The sequence below is a fragment of the Oxyura jamaicensis genome, chromosome 17, assembly GCF_011077185.1.
Source record: "Oxyura jamaicensis isolate SHBP4307 breed ruddy duck chromosome 17, BPBGC_Ojam_1.0, whole genome shotgun sequence".
NCBI lineage: Eukaryota > Metazoa > Chordata > Aves > Anseriformes > Anatidae > Oxyura > Oxyura jamaicensis.
In genome coordinates this window covers 9,477,977-9,496,098 of record NC_048909.1, presented here as the reverse complement: position 1 = coordinate 9,496,098, position 18,122 = coordinate 9,477,977, and the positions used below count along the sequence as shown (strand labels likewise).

At 45.3% G+C, this 18,122-nt stretch overlaps 1 protein-coding gene across 3 annotated transcripts in view; it reads right to left on the bottom strand.

Annotated features, from left to right (window-relative positions):
* Positions 1–18,122, bottom strand: part of DAB2IP (DAB2 interacting protein) — a 212,449-nt gene that overhangs the window by 152,381 nt on the left and 41,946 nt on the right. The gene's annotated exons all lie outside the window — the stretch shown is intronic.

The window sequence follows — 18,122 nt, the reverse complement described above, 5'->3', positions numbered from 1 at the left end:
TCAGAGGTACCAGTTCCCCCCGTGTGAGCTCCATGAGCATAAGACATCTCCACCTAAACCAGGCAGTCTGGCAAGCACTGACAGCTCTGAAGTGGTAAAATACGTAACAGCAACACTGAAAACACACATCCCAACACAACAGGAATAGGGAATTTCCCCAAATGCTCATTCTTTGCAATTCCAGCAAGTAACTTCTGGTTGCGCTCACCCTCTGCTGGTAACACTACACAGGAGGCACGATGTTACAGTGACCTGGGCTCACACCTGGGCAGCAACTGCAGTGCTCTTGTGTTAGGGAATGTCACCTGCGTGACACACATAGCTGTGGGTAAATCCAGATAATACAGGGCATTGTGAGGGTTTTGCCAATGGTGCCTGTGCTTTGCATTGCATATGTTACCTGTAGCTGTCTTATTTGATTTGTTCCAGCTTTTCTGAGCACTCCTAAGTAACAAATAAACCCGGAAATCCATCCCTATTTTGATCATTCCTGCAGAAATCAGATGGTTTCAAACTAAGCCATACAGAGCAAAGACAGTCTTGGAGGTCCCAGACCGTTCTGAGGACACACACAAAAAATCACATTTGCCATCTACACAGGGCACAGAGAACGCCGAAATCAGAAGCCTGTTCAGTAGGGAGTGCCAGCAGCACTACGTGCCGTGTTAGCACTTTTAACCTGCTGGAACCCGCTGCGTCCTGCATGCAGACCTGCGCTCATGCAACGAGAGCGGAGTTCTCGCTGGCACCCCCCGGCTCTCCCAGGCCGTGGCTGCAGCCCCGAGGCTCTGCTGCCCCCCGCCGGCACGAGAGCGCCGGCTGCGAGGGGAGCCCCTGGGGCAGCCCCGGGACCCCCCTCCATGGGCACCCCCTGCACCACTGTCCCCAGAACACAGACTAAGCGGGCAGGTCACATTTTCTCCCAAGATGTTTTCCCCTTAAAAAACCTCCTCTTAGCGGGGCTGAGATCATTTTTCTTCCCCCAGAAAGCAGGAACTGAAATACCAGGGCCAGGCCTCCCGCACGTGTTGTTTTAGCTGAGTAAAATTTGCCTTTGGCATTAAAGGCCACCTAGAAAATAAACACCAGGTCGCACTCTGCACTTGCTGCACATTTTCATAAACAAATTCTAAAGACCAAAATTGCCTCTGTTTTACCTGCAGGAACTCCCCCTGCCCCCCGGGGTCCCCAGCTGAGCTGCTCAAGCCCTGAAATGAGGTGGTACTTTGGTCGCTTCCACTGCTGAATTTTATCCTCTGCCGTGCTAGCATTTCCTTAAAACGCCTCCAACTTCAAGAAAAAAAAAGTTGTTTAGCAGTGTAATATTTAAATAAGACACACAAAAGGCAGGGAAACGGCCCAGGTGAGAGCCACGGCGCAGCCCAGCAGGAAGCAGCTGCAGAGATCCTGAGCCCTTCCCGTGCTGTCGGCGAGGAGGTGGGGCAGGTTCCCCGGTGCTGGACCTGGGGGAGGACAGTCACACATCCCAAAGAGGCAAAGCCAGGTTCTGGCCTGCGCTGCGATTTTCATTTTGTTTGTGAAAGGAGTCGATCATGTAGGATGCTGAGCAGTCTGAATTCAAGCTAGCAAAACTCTCACACACGTGCTGAATTTCCAGAATATGACTCGTCTCAATAAAGCCTGAGCACTATAGGTTTCATTACTTCCATCTGTAATAGCACACAGTCCTAAGTATGCTCCAAATCTTTCACCCACATCAGTTCCTGGCCATAACGAGGGCTTTACAGCACTGCAGGGTAACTTTCCCAGCTTTCCCCACCTGCGTTTTTTCCGTGGCATGCTAAAAAGCATGAGGAATTAATAATTGCTAATCCAATGACTGTAATACTTTACTGCATACAACTGCCTTAAACATGTGCTAGCAACAAACAATCCCGGAGTCCCAGATAGAACTCAATGCCTAAAAGATGCCTCTGCTTTCAGAGACCCATCACATGCAGCCGCCAGCTGCCAAACATCCTGTACAGAGTTAGGCCTGCGCAAAGGAGCAGCGTGAGACTCGAGCGGGGAGCAGAGGACAGAGATCGGAGCTGTGCTGCTCCAGCTTCGCCCCAGCCACCACAGGACTTGGAGCAGGCTGTAGGGTGCCTGTTTCCCTACTAAAAAGGGACCAGAGAAGTATTTTAGGTCTAAAGAGTTACGAGGCTTATTGCTGCAGTGAGAGCCTTGAACAAGGTAAGAATCAAGAAGGACTTGGGACCATTAGACAATCCAGCTGCCCGCCTCCAAGTTACCTCCCAGCCCCGCTGGGACGTTGCACCCAGCCCCTGCTGACTTTTCCCTTGCTCAGTGGAAGCAGGGGCACCAAGCTGAAGCACGCAGCGCGGTTCTGGCGTAGCCGGCCCCATCTCGAGCAATGCTATCACCCACTTGTCCTGGTGGAGCACGCTGCACAAGATGACTAAGAAAATCTCACCAAGTTAAGAGGAGAAAAGAGGCTGGTGGAGCTGCTGGCTACCTGCCAAGTCTCTGGTTTTTCATTTTTAGTTTCTGCTCTTTGCTGGAAACTTTCTACTTATGCTCTGGTTTCCACGGCAACTGCATTTCTTGCCTTTCTTCTCTAGCATTAAATTTTTTATTTGATTTCCCTTCTTCCCAAGACAAGACTTTCTTTTCCTTTTGAAAAAAAGAATTAAGTGTTGTCTTCTCTTTGGTTGCTGATATTTTAAAGGAGGTGAGAGAGACTTCACTCTCGATCTGCTGGTGCATCCCTACATAACATCAGCAGAGGTAACCTTCAAAGCAGGAATGTCAGGGGATTCCCTTGCAGTAAGCCCACTTACCACAGCTATCGTACAGGTAACAAGGTTACTACATGTAAGTTCCAGATACCGAGGAATCCAACATTAAAAAAAAAAAAAAAAAAAAGGCTGTTTTTCGTATGAGGCCAGACCTGGCCGTTTTTTCTACGGCTAAACATTGTATTTTGTTTAAAAGCATTACTTGTGATTCCTGAGCAGTCTCAGGAGAATACATAAATAGCTTAAAAAACGTATCTGCACTAGGAAGGTGGCCTTCAGTTCCTCCACGCCGTGGGGGCACTCACAGACTTGCACTGACACTCGCCTGGCTTGGCCGGGAGCGGTGCTGGGGCAGGGGACGAGCTGAAGGGACCCTGCCCCTGCTGCTGGCGGTGAGCCCGAGGGCAGGGCCACGCGGAACCTCACACCAAGTGCACAGAGACAAAAATCCCCCTCTCATGGAGCTTAAGCTAATTAATTTGTCTTTCTCTTGCCGTGCTGGGACTGATTTAATCTGACAACCTGAATTAATTTGAGAATGAAAAAAACCATCAGAATAGCAAATTTGGATTAGATCTAGTCATATGATTTTTCCAGGCGTTAGGTTTCTCATAAGCAGGAATCGTTTACATGCTGCAAAGCACCAAAACAACGCAGGTTTTCATTCCGTTTCACTACGGGATCCTCTCCGCATCCATATTCTCCAGCACATTCAGGCCATAAACTGACCCTTCTGTGTGGCTGTAGATTACAAGGTTTTCAGTCTTATCTCTGCCTGGTGGGATTTCACAGTAAATTCTTTCAGGACTGAATAATTAAAAGAAGCAAAAATATAGCATTTGGCTCACATGAAAACACAAACAGATCTGTCCATGGGTGCTATCTTGTTTGCAGCACATGTGCGCAGATTTCCATGTAGGACCGAGGCTTAGTGCTCTGTTTGTTTAGATTTTCCATTACTCCGTACTGCAAGCGTAAGGTAAATTACTATATAAAGACTGAAACTGGAACACCTCTAAAAGTGAGCTGGCCTTATGACCATCCTAAGTAATTCTATAACCTCATTTTGCAAGTTACGGATTCTTACATCTATCCTTCTAATCAGAAGAAGTAATGGAAATGGGTAAGATGTAAGGAGTTCGGTTTTCCACACTTCCCTCCTCTTCTTGAATTCCTTCCTCCGATGAATATCAAGGCCAGGAATTCAGAGGATCTTGTAAAAATCTGCCCATATGCAGCGTTTGGCAGCCAAGCTATTTTAATTGTCAGATATTAAATATACCTGCCAAGAGCCACATTGTAAAATCTCATTATGAAATGCACTGTGCATAAACTCCCCATCCACTGGCTTAACTGCAGGCCAGATTCAGCTAAAGGTCAGAGGAGTTTCACAAAGCTAAGCATGGCCTCTGTTTGCTTCCCTCTAGGCTGACAGGACGAGGGAACTCCAATATTGCCTTAGGCGCAGCCCCCGAGATTGCAGCCGTAACGTGTCATTATGTGGCCACAGACTCGTGTCTCCACCGCTTCAGTTCCCAGAACGGGATTGATTTAGACAGGCAGCAGCTTCCCCAGCTGCTGTGCTGAGGTGAGAACAGCCAGGCTGCCCCCTGCTCCTCTCCTCGATTTAATGATTTGCTGGCCAGACCACAGAGAGCGCCTCAGTACTCGTTAGACCAGCGTGATTTGTTGGTTGCTGCTCCTCATCTGCAGTTGCAGTGAGAAAGGCTGATCAGCCACTGGAGCTTTCTAACATTACGTTTTGGTATACAGCAATGAAGAGGCTTCAACCTGGCCTTTTTTGAGAACATTCTAATCTTTCAAATAAAGATCTGAAAGCTACCCCGAGAGCAGGTGTGGGAAAGGCTGGGAATTGTGCGGTGCGTGCGCTGCCTGACCCCACGGCACGTAGCCGCTCCCTCAGAGAGCAGAACGAGCACTCCCTTCACTCACTGCATCGGCAAGAAGAGGCCGAAAATAACACGTACAAATCTGCACTGCTGTAAGCGTTAACACCAAACTCAAGTCATGGAATCAAAATATTTGTGTTGATGCTGCTGGTCTGATCGCTTTGTTGGTGTCGAGGGCACTCCCTTAATCCCACTGCACCTCCCCGTCGAACACAACCTTCCTCCAGAGACCCTTCTGTGTTAACTATTTCCATGTCCTTCTGCACAGACACACAAACTCTCACACATCTATAGGGGACCACACATACAAACTATGGTGACATTTCAGAAGCAAAAAAGGAACATTATAACCCAGAGTGTCATTGACATGGCACAGAATCGTACTCCTTTATCGCTTCTCTTACTGCACTGAACGCGAAGGCTCACCCATCGGGGCACTCTAAGGGAAAGCAGGGTTACCGAACTGAAACACGCTGAGGGCAGACTGGCACAAACCTGGGATGCAAACGTTACGGTGGCTCCTCACACTGAATACTGTTGGTACCACACAAGTCAGCGAACAAACAAGAAATGGCATCACAGAAAAATTCCTCTTTGGCATAAAAGCAAGATATGCATCATTTCCAGCAACGAAGCTTTCTAAGGATGAAAGTGCCAAGATCAGTGGCCGTAATTCCTGTTTTCATCTTGAATGATCCAGAACCACAGCTGACATGAAAATGCCCCTTCCACCATCTCTCTACCTGAGCTGTTTGATCACCAGTACAAATGTTTCCTCGCCTCTGTGAAGTGTAAGCTGAAAATCTTCCCAGGTATCAGAGCCTCGTTTACTCTGCTCAGGGCACTTCTTGCTCATGGTCTCTTTTAAGGAAAAAGATCGAACGGGCAGGGAAGGGCTCTCATTTCTCTCTGTCTCACTCCGTGCTATCAGCTGGTGTTTACTGAATCCTGCATAGGTCACTCGGTGAGCTGTACGCTGGTATTTGGATCTCACTCTGCTACTGATCTCCAGTGCATTTGTAATTAAAGGACTAAGAGGGACTGTCCTAGAATAACAAAACTGTAGCCTGTAATTGGAATCCTGCAGCACCGTGGTGTCATTAATCACATTTATTATGGTGCTGCCTAGGGCATGGGGACTCTCACTCGCCAAGCCCCAAGGAGTGGTACCGCGGTGTCTCTGGCCAAAGGGAAGGCAGAGCGCTGTGCTCGGACAGGCAGCAATTCACAAACTCAGAACATCAACTGCTCTAGTGTCAGTAGGAGAGACAGCAGGTGGGAAACAAGAAGTGCCTGCAAGAGGAAGAGCCTCATCCTACGCGCATAGCTGCACAAACGTACAATCCTAGGGCAGAGTATCCCTGCTTGGAGAGGGGAGTGCTTCACCTCGCATTCCCTTTGGGTACACGCACAGCCTCGGATTCCAGCCGTGACACCAAGTGAGGGTGCAAAACCAAACCCCGATGCTTTGTCTTCCATGAAGTCTTTGGATTGAACTACGTGCACGTGGGGCCTTCTGCTCACAGAACAGGCTAGAGTATTCTGGGATGTGTCTTCATAGAAAGACTGCGACAAATTATTATCAAATCGCACAACCGGTTAGTCCCCAGTGGGATGTCAGAGTCTCTGGAGGTAAAAAGCATGACTGAGGGGGATTCCTGGGTAGCTGTGCTCTGTATCTCTACAATCCTTACTGTCCTCATTATTCCCTCTACCAAATTTTACAACTTTTTCTAACTGCACTGTTACCACCACACCTTCCCAGTAATGTCCATATTTTAATTGCTCTCATTAATTTCCCGGGGTTTAACAGGATACAATCTTAAGACAATTTATTGAGACGATTAAAATTTGGAAAACAAGCTTCTCCGTGCTCCATAAAGCACAGCAAATTTATTTGCTGCAGTCAGTAAAACTCTGCTGCCTAAAGCTGTGCCATAACTCAGCAGAGCTTGAGCAGTAACTGTGGGACCCTTAAAGTCGAACGATTCAGACAATCAATTAGAGCTCTGCTTGGGCCCTCGGGGGCTGGCTGCAGAAACATCACGGGTTAAAGTGGCTTCTACACCTAGAGAAGCAGAAAAGGACTGAGAAAATAAAAATTTAGCAGAAGTTTGGGGAGTTGCTGGTTTGCGTGTTGTTCAGCTGGGGGACACGACCTTGTTATGGCTGCGTCTGGTTACCAGAAGTGGCTTGTTGGCATTGTATCCTTCAAGGCTCTTGTGGAGAAATCAAGGCAAACTGCAGCCTCTAAGGTTCGCCAAGAAACAATTACCAAAGAGATCACCAATATATTTAATGAGCACAAAACACACAGCTGAGAAGCCTGGGGTCTTTAAACAAGACAAAGTGATGCAGTGACAGGAGCACTCTTCTGTCCCTACCGTGCTCTGCTGCAGGATGTTGAAGGAGTCATTTTGCTTCTCTCCAAAGGCATTTCGCAGTGCACCATAAGACAGTCCATAGATCTTTTATAATACTTGCAAATCTCTTTTTTTTTAAATGTCTGACAGTTAAATAAGTTCAAGTTTACTTTTGATAGATTCTTCATCCTCCAAATCAAAAAGAAAACAGCTGGAAACATTACCAATTTGTAAGAAGGCTGCAAGCACTGCGATACCCCACCCTCCAGCCGCGGTGCATGTATTTATTCAAGGAAAGCGCTTTATTCAAAACAGACCACCAGGAAAAGAGCTTGTCTTTAGGCTGCCCAAAGTAGAGATGTCACACTCGGCATTTTTCCAGTTACTTACAAAATAGTCAGTTGTTTGAAGCTATCTGTCCCTCAGATGTAATTATTAAGTGACTTGAAAACACAATCAGCCTGAATACCAATAAACTTGGTTTATATACTGAACAAGCAGCACTGGCAGGTTGTAAATCGCAGCAGTAATGTCAGACCAGAGTTCAACTTTCTGCTTAGTCACACTACTGCTCCGGCATTGTACAAAATAACCCCAGCTTTCATTACTAATAAAACACAGCATTAATTGCTCAAAATAACAGCGGCCTTGAAACTGCGCCCAGCCACTCTACCAGTGCACCACGCTGGCTTTTTTTATTTTTAACCTATGTGGTAACCTCAAACCCACTGCTAGTTATTTCTTTAAAGGCAGCTGCACCACGTGCAGGTTTCTTTCAGGTCTCTTCCCGTCTGCAGTAGCTGTTCAGAACCCGCAGACTACAGCAGAATCTCTAGTCACAACATTCCTACCAAGCAGTTACACTGATGGCGAACGGCGCATTTCTCCAGCTGGATTTGTGATAAAGAATAGTCAGTTTTGGAGATTCAGTCAAGCAACCAAAATAGTAGGAAGAAAACAGGAGAAAGAGGCAAAGCCGACCACAAGAACCATCCGGGGGCCGCATGCAGAGGGCCCCTGCCCAGCAGAGCCTGGCCCCTTCCCACCGCCCAACCTGGCCACCGGCAGCAGCAGCACTGGGCCCCATCCTGCTCTGAGCACCGCGGTGGGAGCCTCGAGAGCCTGCCTGGGTCTTTGGCAAGCCGGCTGCGTGGCCACGGCAGCCCCATTCATCTTGCTGACCTTTAGTCACCGCCTGCCTGCCAGGAGAGCGGCTTGCTCGCTTTCTGGAGCACCTTGCCACGGGGGAGGAAAACAATTACGCACAGAGGAGGGTTTGGTATTTTTTTTGTAGTTGTCAGAGGCGGTCTGAAAGGTGCTTTATCTACCCACCAGTATTTGCCTGCAATACCTCACTGTGTTAGAATGTAATCGGCCTGCTGAGCTCCTGTGAAGTCAGTTTTCCAGTTCTCTGAGGCAAAGTGTGATAGGTAATGCAGGCAGGATTCAGAGCGTGGGGAGAACAATCTCATGTGAGAAGGTCCCAATTGCAGAGATAAAGCATTAGCTAAATTTTATAATCACAGTGTTACATTTTTTGCTAAGAAAAGCAAAGCCAAGATTAGGATTGGCTCCAAAGATTACACAGTGTGTGGTCTTTGCATTTGAAGAGCTCTGCAAGGCACTCACTCATGTTACACAAATGACTTTAACAAAGTTAGATTCAGAATAATATTTATAGAGCTAAGATCGGCAGACCTTTTTGCAATCACCTGGGTACAATCCCCTCATTCACAAGAACTAGCTCCAAGTTATGCTAATCAGAGACATTCGGAAGATGAAGAGGGATTTGCTGTGTACTTTTAAATGGGTTCCCAATGAAGAAAATGGGGGAGATATATAATGACAGTTTCAGTGAACTTTCCTTTCGCTAACTTATCAGTAATATAAAAGTTAAAACACCGTGACATCATTTTTATGGTGGGAAACCTTCCACCTCTCCATAAAGGTTAAATACAGCGCTGGAAGGCTTTGCTATATGCAGATGTCATCTGAAGCACCGATCCCGACCGCTGAAGCGAAGCCTAAACAAAGTGGCCGTAATTTTGCTTCCCCCCATTTCAGCTCGGGTTCTGTACTGAAGTATAAGGGGAGCACAGGCAAGGCAATACTCCATGTGTTTCTAAACAAACCACAGGATCTGAAGGTGAAATACAGGAAACCGCACACTAGGTGAGACATCTGGCAGCTCTTATTTACAGATGGACAAAGAGAAGCACGGAGGAAATGACTCGCCCCTCGCCGCAGCACAGAACCCCGGTACATTACCGAGAGGACCCAGAGTACCCCGCTGTCTGTGGGCTTGCTCTGTCTTTGCAGGGTCTTGCCTTTTCTACAGCCAAAAGCAAAAACACAACAGGCTTAAATGAATGCTGACTCTTCTACAGAGTAGTGCTTCAGCACCTTTTTTGCCAAGGTTTCTCTTGGATCCCGTGAGGTTTTTTCACTCTAGAGGCCAGGGGCGGCTCTCAGCTGTTGGGAGCACTGCACCAGGTGCCTACAGCAGGTGTATACGCTTGTGTGTGATCACCAACTCCTGGTAGGCTCTCGTCTGCCTTCTTTGTTCAGATGACATCACGTTCAGATTCCATGAACTGAAAACATTCGAGCCAGAGGTTACGACAGGAATTGCCCAGGCTTTTGTATGATTCAAACGTTTTGCAGCCTGGCCCCGGATACCTGTAACACAGCCATAAGGGCTGTAAATCATCACGGAACCTCCTCGTGTGCCAATTCGTTCTGGTTTCTACTGAATTATTTGCACAACATTACACAGTGATGACACTTAGCACACAAAACTCCATTAAGAGGAGTGATGTGCTGTCTAAAATTAACTCTATGTACTTGCTTTCTCTTCAGTTTCTGTAGAACATGAGGAGTGATGCAGATGGCTGACAGCAGCGAGGAGATTATAGTGATAGCTGTAAATTCTGATGACTGCTATCAAATGCATCATATGGCTTACGATACCCAGGAGCAATTAAAAAAAAATAAGGAAATAATAATAATAAAAAGATTTCCAAGCTTGCCCCGGACAGGACAGTTTGCCAAACACTCTTGCCATCATATTTCATGGATTACCATTGGCAAAACTTAGTCTCCAGCCACTCCATTTTACCATCAAGCACTGATGCCCGCTTGCCATAAGGAATATTTTAAAGGAGCAAGTTTGTTGTGCACTAGGTAGCAGTAATAGCAAAGAACTTTGAAGCCAGTTTCATATTAAGGGATTTAATAAAATAAGAAGATTACGACCTCAAACCTTACCAGACATTGGTTATCTGAAACCACTAAAGGAAAAAATCTGTGAATGAAATAAATCTACTGTACGCAAGCCTGAAGTGATGACAAACAGATTGAAATTTGAGGGTGGGAATTTTACTACTCAAAAAAGCAAGGCAGTGATCAACTGCACTTACCAGACACAAGCACTAAGCAGCTTGCTCCAGCATCTCTGCACAAACTTACTTTAGCTAGATCACTGATTCTCCAGGGCCAGAAAAATGTCACGCTGCGCATCAGCATACTGCGGGAGAATCGGCAAAGGGAGCTGAAAGCACTTTAAATCTCAGATACATTTGCTCCATCCCCAGAGATGAAATACTAACCCCACCTACAAGACAACGATATCCACAGTCCTCCCACCACAGACCTCCCTGGATAAACTTTTATCTTCTTTTGAGAGTTTGTGCTTCACCAAGCTGGCACAGCTCCCGCGTTCCTCTTACCCCTCCTCTAAATTACCAGGACTGGAAGCCCAGACTTCCCAAAGCTAGAATGATTTATTGCAATGAGCTCTGACTGGAAGGAACTTTGGTGAGCAGAAGCTATGCTAAATGCAAACAATTAACAGGACAAGATAAAATCTCTCAAGAAAATTTTCAAGCAGTAAAAGAAACAACAAATGAAGGGCTGACAGTTTTCAGTGCTTCCTTGCAAAAGGCAAAATCCTAAACAGAAAATCAGCATCTTTTTCTAAGGTACACGTCTACCCATTCTCTAGTTGAAAATTAGATTTTAATGCATTAGAAATCCAGACAGAAAAAACACTGTTCCACGACTAGGCCTCCAGAGAACATATCTACAGCATCTGTAAGAGACAGACACTTGGCAAACACTTAGCTCCCAAACATTATAGGGTTTGCAAAATATCCGCGTTACATCCACTTGGATACAAATATTTCTAAGGTAGGAAGAAGCTAATTATAATCCAATGGGAAACACAGTTCTCTGTGTTGGGTTTTGATTTATATTTCATCTCTATCCTTCACCAAAATATGTGCATACATAATTAGCTTAAAATATTTAAGAACTTTTTCTGATGTGGGATCCATTTGCAAGCAATATGATACTGAACAACAAGACCAAACTGAAGTGATTTACTGACAAAGAACCCATGTTTGCAAAAATGTTTATACCGTAGAGAGTACGCAATCTGATTAATTTACAAATCTCTCCAATATTGGCAACTTTACAACACACAAGGTCTTCAACCTGAATTATATCAAGTAAAATCACATTGCACTTCTTCAAGCATGAGCAGACTTCATACAAACTCTTCCCATCTGAAGAAATCAGAGCACATTATTAGCTGAGATGATTTCTTAATTTAGTTAAACACCACTGGAATGTGAAAAAGAGCAGAGAAAATGCAAACACGGAATTGTTGGCTCACCAGGGAACTGAGTTTCTATGAACATTTTCTTCATCGAGGAAAGAAGAAAATACAGTTCTGCAATTCTGCTTCTCTTTATTAATTTATTAATTCTCTTGGTCATCCTGGTTAAAGATAGCAAAGAGATTTGGACTTCTTTCTTGTAATTCCACACCAACGATGAGAGGGATTCTCATCGGGATGGCTCTCAGCAGCCACACACCTGCCATGGCAGAGGAAGGAGCTGGGGCAGCACACCTTTTCTTGTGTGCTCTGCATGGCCCTGGTGTCCGTGCAGCTCTCAGAAGTGCTCTTCTTGGAGCATTCATGATCATTAGTGTTCCATGACGTTATTTCTCCTTTTTGTTAGACCTGAGCCTTGCAACTTGCAGTAGTTACTGGGCAGATGGGATTGCAAGGAAATAAAGATGCAGGCCTTGCCTCTCCTCCCGTCTGCACCACCCCAAAATCAGTTCTACTCCACCGCACACAAAAGCGGGGTTTGAATGAGAGCAAATGCAGTGAGAGCTGGAAGGAATCCGATCAGCCATCCACAAAACATTGAGGAGGGGGAGCTTCCAAAAATATACCATTTCTTTTAGATGCACCAAATGCCAGAGGTCAAAATGTCAGGCAGCAAACATAAAATGGCTCATAAAAAAACAAGGTCAGCTTACCCACAACCTCAGGACATATTTATATGTGGAAAACTTTGAGACAGTAAAAGAGAAATCAGTCATCGTTATCCATGGCCATTTACCAATAGCTAAAACCAAACCAACAACAACAAGCAACCAAAGCAAAAACACAAAGCAAAACTACATCATCTGAAAAAGGAACGCCTTGTCCCAACTTCTTGAGTAGCTCGTGTCCCCACTCCTGCAGCCACGTCCTGCTTTCTTGCTTTCATGCCTGCCTGGGAGGCGAAGCAGTTAAGGTGCCTGTTTGCAGTTATTTTGCAAGCACAGATGTTTGCCTGTGGAAATCCCACATATCAACAAGAAAGCTGTGACAAATATAACCTTAACTTAATGGGATTTCATTTGGTTTGAATTAAAAGCTACAACTGAAAGCCGGAACAACAGTGACTGGGACAGTGGCATCAGAGGAAGATATTTACAGACAATGCTAAATGGCCAAAAGAAAATTCAGTGGCTTTCGGTCGTTTGTGCTATGTGGCCTAGGGAGCGGCAAGGGTTAATGGCAAAGTAGACGAGGAGGAGTTACTGGGAAAGGCTCAAATGAAGATGGCCAAAAATATGGTGGTAGGAAGCCAGATATCAAAACATCCAGGTCCTAGGGCCTGACAAAAGCCTTTTTGTCCTTTTTCACCAAAAATACGAACATACAGTACTGGAGAACAGCACTTCCCCCTGCTGTCTGTTCCGTTCCCATCCCTATCATACATAGATGAAAACCGTATTTCTTCTTGGACTGTTCAAGTATCGACTGAATGCTGGATGAAGCTCAACACAAATTTGTTTTCCCTAGCCCAGATTTAATTTAGACTTGTAATACCAGGGCTGAAGTCTTTCCGTGTTAATTTGTAAATGTCTTTAAAAAACTAAGTGACCTATTTGGACCAGTGACTCTTTACAGAGGAAGGAAAAGCCTCTTGTCACAAAGCTGAAGATTTTAACAAATTTGTGTTGGGTATTCCCTGGAGGAAAGCCAATTCCCTTGAGGCTTAGACCTGAACACTGGGAGCTCTTTCCAAACCAGGCAGCTGGTTACCCCCATGGCCTGAGAACTGCAAGGGGTTTGCTCTTAACACTGCAAGAGACCTTCGCCTTTGCAGCAAACAGCGTGACAAGCAGGCCGACAGGTTGTAAACCTGTTCTTTCTTCTTGACTCTTAATTCCACCCATAAAAAAACTCTTTTTCACTGCCCTGAATACCTGGCTGTGAGAACATCCCCCATCTTCCCCAGGCACTGTCAGAAGGAAAGTCAATGTCATCTTCTGGAGCCAGCAGCTCCGCTTCTTCTGCGGGGGGACTTGAGAGAAGGGGCTCTTTGCCTTTAGAGATAACACCATGTGGACAAAATTACAAGAAAATGGACAAACCCATATGTACTGAGGTAGGAAACTTTCTGTAAGGATTTCTTTTTAAAGAACAGACTTGTTCCATGTTGCTTCCCCCCTGAATTCACCCACACAAACCATATTAAAAGCACAAGCTTGCATATATTATCAGTATTCTCCATTTCGTTTTAATCCTATTAATAATTACCATTTCTCCAGTTAATACTATCACAAAATTCTTCTGTGCAAATCTATAAACTCCAGACATACCCAGCAGCCATTTCACATACTGCAGGTTGAAAAACACACTGCCCTAACCCAAACCGCACCCTCTATGCGCAGCGAAAGGAAATGTGCACGTCTAAAACATTTCTCTCTTCAACCGTTCCTCTTTCTCAAGACACCTATTTTCAGACCTTGATTTTAAACTAGAGCCTCGGTACTTCTACGTTGTCGACAGGCCATTTAATCTTAGCTCTTTTAGACCTGCAACTGCAAAAGTGAAGAGAAGTACGAGACTCATTTTCGGTGGCAATACTCTGCCTTCAGTTCTGTGCCACTTAAGGAAAAGCTGTAACCTCCAAACCAGGGACCTCCTTCTCCTGCCGTGAGGCAGCCGAGGTCAGGATCAGGAGCTAGAGATGCTGCACGTGGTTTCCACAAGAAAGCCTGGAAATACACAGTTTGTCCTCCTCCCGAATGCTGTCCCTTTCAGATTACCGTTTATTATTTGGTCTGTAGGTATTTCTGTCTACTCTACAGGCCTGCAAGGAAGTACCCATGGCTCTTCCAGCTTTGTCCTCAGCCTGCTGAAGGCATACGATGCCAAGTTACCAGAGCAGTTTGCCACTTAACACTTCCCAGTGATGAGAACCCCAGAAACAAGGGCCATGAAGCCTCAACGACTTCTTATAAAGGGAGCATGCATCCCTGGGTCACGGCTGAGAGGATCGCCGCTGTGCCTCTGGGGTTCTTCTTCTACGGCAGCTCCTGGCACAGCACCCACACGGCGTTTGGAGGTCAGAGAGCAGCCTTCTGCGTCCAGCACAGCAGCCCCAGGAAGGGCAGCCAGGCGGCACAGGAGGCCAGCAGGTAGCACGGCGCAGCTCTGGGAATTCATTTCCAGCTCACAGTACAATGCGCTGTTATTCTTGGTAATTTGCAGAAGGATACACACAAACTCACTCCCGTTTTGACCGAGTTTGATTTAAATGTAGCAGTTAACTATTTTGAAGCATTAACTCCAGGGAATTAAATGCCAAACTAATAAAACTGAAGAAATACCACCGTTGTTTGATATTCATTTAACAGCTCAGATGTTGTTTTATTTTTTGAGCCATATAACAGGAATAGCACTGCTTTAGACACCATAAAAGTCAAAGAGTAAGACATTGCAGCTCTGTAAAGAAATACTATCTACAAGACAAGTTTGAAGGACAAGGGCATACATGAAATTAGCTGAATTTTCTTTGGAAAGCAATATATTCAATTGAAAATCAGATTTTGATTATTCTAAAGACATTCACATAAAACTGTCATACAGCTCGGCTGTGTTTTTTCAAGACTAACTTCCCTCGACTGAAGGCAAGGGAAGCCGTTCCCATGCAGCCCCGCTACTCCCTGTTCACAGCAGACATGGTCGGGGTCCCGGGTCAGGGAACTACAGGCAACCCGATCAATTCCGATAACGAACGAGACTCTGGCATGCTGTGAACCCACCCCAAAGCCAGGCAGCTGGCATGGACTGCTGTGAGAAAAGGGTGGATGGAGGTTTACAGACCTCAAGAGAGAATGGCTTTCAACGTTTCCAAGAGGAAAATCCAAATCAAACCTACTTTTGCTGATTTTCACTTCCACAGCTGTTCTGAAAAATGGTTTCACGCAGCCTGAAAGAGACCGGGACGTCTCCGCTCTACCCTGCACACCACCAGACTACTCCAGTTTCTCTGAAGCCCTTCTTGCTTGCTTGCTGTTCCTTTTCTGTTTAAAACACTGGCTTCTATGCTTCATCTGAGCTAAATGAAGTCAAGGTAGCCATTTTTTGCCTTGATTTTGTTACCTTATCTTGTTTTTCTCTCTCTTTTTTGATTTGGATAGTCTTCTGGCAAGCACCAGCAGCAATGACATCATAGCAGGAGGCGGCATCTATTCAGGGGAGCTCAGAGCCAGCAAAAATACTCCCAAGAACACAAAAATAGTTCCTATTACATTTCCTTGGCAAAGGAAAATTGTATTATATAAAAAGGCGAAAGAAATAGTTATCACAGATGCATGCAAAGTTCTTATGTTAATGACTGCACCTCAACGCTCCGCTTCACATCTGCAGCCTGGCAGCCTCTACTCTAGGGAGGTCAGATCGGTGAGGCTCACTAAAAATCTGCTCCAAGCTCACTAAAAATCGCGACTCCAAGCACCGAAGTATGGGAGAGGGAAGCACATTCCTTGTGAATTAAGTGAGACTGACCTCCCAGAGAAAGTCTGGCGACAAAGGCTGGCAGGAGCAGTTGCAGTGGAAGAAAAGAGGAACGAAGTCTATGTGGATTCCTGAAATTAAGCTGTAAATACACAATCATGTTGTTGCATTGGCAGATTGCCACTTTACCAAGAAAACACACTTTCCTATACTAAAAACAACAATTCGTCTTCATCAAAAAAAAACTTAGGCCTGCTTACAAACAGCACCAAGATTTTCCAGCTTCCTATAAGCGTGTCAGGTGGATATCACTTTCCACAGTAAAAGGACAAATGCCTCCAGCAAATTACCTTTATTTATTGATTTATGGAGGTGACAGAGAGAGAAGAGAAGTGAGAAGAAAAGGAAATGGGCTAAGGAGCTACAACACAGCAACAATGCAATGCTAAAAGCTCCCTGTGTACGACTGTGAGCAAGCCACTTTTAATTCAGCTCTCCTTTACAAGAAGAAGATAACAAGAACACGTTTAAACTTGCATGAGGATAGCTGGATTAGACTGAAAAGCAGATGAAATTGCTGTATTCAGGATCATAACAGCACACTAGCAACAGGAAGGCCAACAAGAAGTGCTCTGCAGCTGCACAGAATCCCATTCAAGGGAAATATTAAGCAGCACTAAGTTGTGGAGGGTTCTGCTGAGGGATCTAGTAGCAGCCCTCTCCAAAAGGGCTGGTTGCATGTTCTTAAACAATAAACTCTGCCCCATGAAAACACACATCACAGTTCGACCACTGAATCAAGTAACTACTATTTTTGATGAAGGAAAACCATAAAAACCCTGTACAGCATAAAGGAAACCCACTTCCATCAGCAGCAATTTTTTGATTTCAGCGTGCATACATACATAGCACTGAATTTAAAAGCTCTGATTCCACTGTCCCTTACACTATCATTTATAGCTTCTCCTGGGGCACTGCTGCCAAGGGCTTAAAATCCTCAGCTATGCCTGGAATGGAAGTGATCTTCATCCCTGAAGTTCAAAGGTCAGGATTTTACTCCCCATGCCCCTTCATTACCATCATCATGTCTGGCCCAATGACAGATTAATAAAGGGCACCTGGGAAATCTTTAATTGCCAATATAATTCCACCAGAAAAGACCTGGGTGAGCACTTATTATGATTATCAGCAGCAATGAATGAGAAATAGTTTTCCTATCCCCAGAAGTGTGACAATTACTGGAAAACATCATTTGCACTGGTACATGCGAGACTTTTCAAGGTTTCTAAATGTGCATAAAATGAGAGAGGCACCCTTGGCTTGCACCAGGCATAGCGAGACCTTAATCCTATATCCTATGCCCTACGTAAGTGCAGTGGCTACCAGCCAACAGACTGCACTGCTGTAGCACCTGCAGGTGTTCCTTCTCTGGCTTGCAACAATTTTCCTGAATCAGGCTTCTCCAAAGAAGCATTTTTCCTCATTAAACGTGTAATTTCTGATGATCTGGCATTTTGCCACAAAAATGAGTAAGTGAAAAGGTCTCAGGGGAGGTTTGGGTTGGACATCAGGAAGAATTTCCTCATGGATAGGGTGGTGGAGCACTGGAACGGGCTGCCCAGGGAGGTGGCGGCGTTCCCATCCCTGGAGGTATTTAGGGGATGTGTGGGGCACTGAGGGCCGTGGTTTAGTGATGGGACTCAGCAGGTCAGGCTGATGGCTGGAGTTGGTGACTTTGAAGGTCTTTCCCAACCTAGATGATTCTGTGAAATGAGCTCTAATTTTTTATTTATGTTTTTTAGTGAAACTGGAGACAGCTACAGCTCTTTTCTGTGTTGCAAGAGCACTAGCTCAAGAGGCTTGAGTTGAAGAAAGCATACTAGATGTAGGCTCTTCTCTTGTTTATTTAAAATTGATTCAATATGGAAAGTTTAGGTTGGATCAAGTATCAGTTATATAAATTCACTGTTCCCCTATTTATTGCATTATTTCTCTT